The following is a 665-nucleotide window of genomic DNA, read 5'->3' as shown; positions in this document are numbered from 1 at the left end:
TGAAAAGCTGTCTTTCCAGCTTCAGTGCGGACATCAGGTACAGACAGAAGCAAAGACTCTTGAGAACGTAGAGAATACAGTCCAGCCGCTCTTGGTTGAATTTACGGTACTCACAGAGGTATGAGGGGAGCAGACGCAGAATACCCTTATAAATCATCATATACCAGTGAGTTAGTCTACGAGTCTCTAATGCTGGACAGCCCACACGTTTGTAAAGTTCACAGTGGTGATGTGCATGACAAGTTAACATTGGATTACTTCCTGAGCCCCTTCAGTTATTTACTGTCACAGGTAGGAGCTTCAGCCGGAGAGGGAGTGTTGGAGCCGCTATGATTGAAGGAGGGCCGACCCTCACACGCTGAGATTAAGACCGGCCAACCGGGAAAATGCCCACTATCACAGATAACCCATCCGAGCCTGGATGGTGAGGACAGAGTCCGTTCTTTACGCACGTTTTTGTGAATTGAGAAACAGCCCTTACCTCGTCATCAACCCAGCATGCATTGCTCAGGTGAAAAAATGGCATCCAATGTGGGTTTTAGATAGTGTGCCACCGATACCAGTATCGGACGGGGCCCCGATACTGCCCTAAAATGGCGGTATCGGTATCGGCGAGTACCAACAAATAGGGCACCGATACCATTTTGAGAGCCATAAGTTTATTC

The 665-nt window shown here is 48.4% G+C and overlaps 1 protein-coding gene across 1 annotated transcript in view; it reads right to left on the bottom strand.

Moving 5' to 3' along the window:
• syn3 (synapsin III) overlaps positions 1-665 on the bottom strand; it is a 141,177-nt gene that overhangs the window by 33,731 nt on the left and 106,781 nt on the right. The window lies entirely within an intron of this gene.

The sequence above is a fragment of the Cyprinodon variegatus genome, unplaced genomic scaffold (assembly GCF_000732505.1).
Source record: "Cyprinodon variegatus isolate N-32 unplaced genomic scaffold, C_variegatus-1.0 Scaffold598, whole genome shotgun sequence".
NCBI lineage: Eukaryota > Metazoa > Chordata > Actinopteri > Cyprinodontiformes > Cyprinodontidae > Cyprinodon > Cyprinodon variegatus.
The sequence above is the reverse complement of the archived record's forward strand: the minus strand, read 5'-3'. Positions and strand labels throughout refer to the sequence as shown.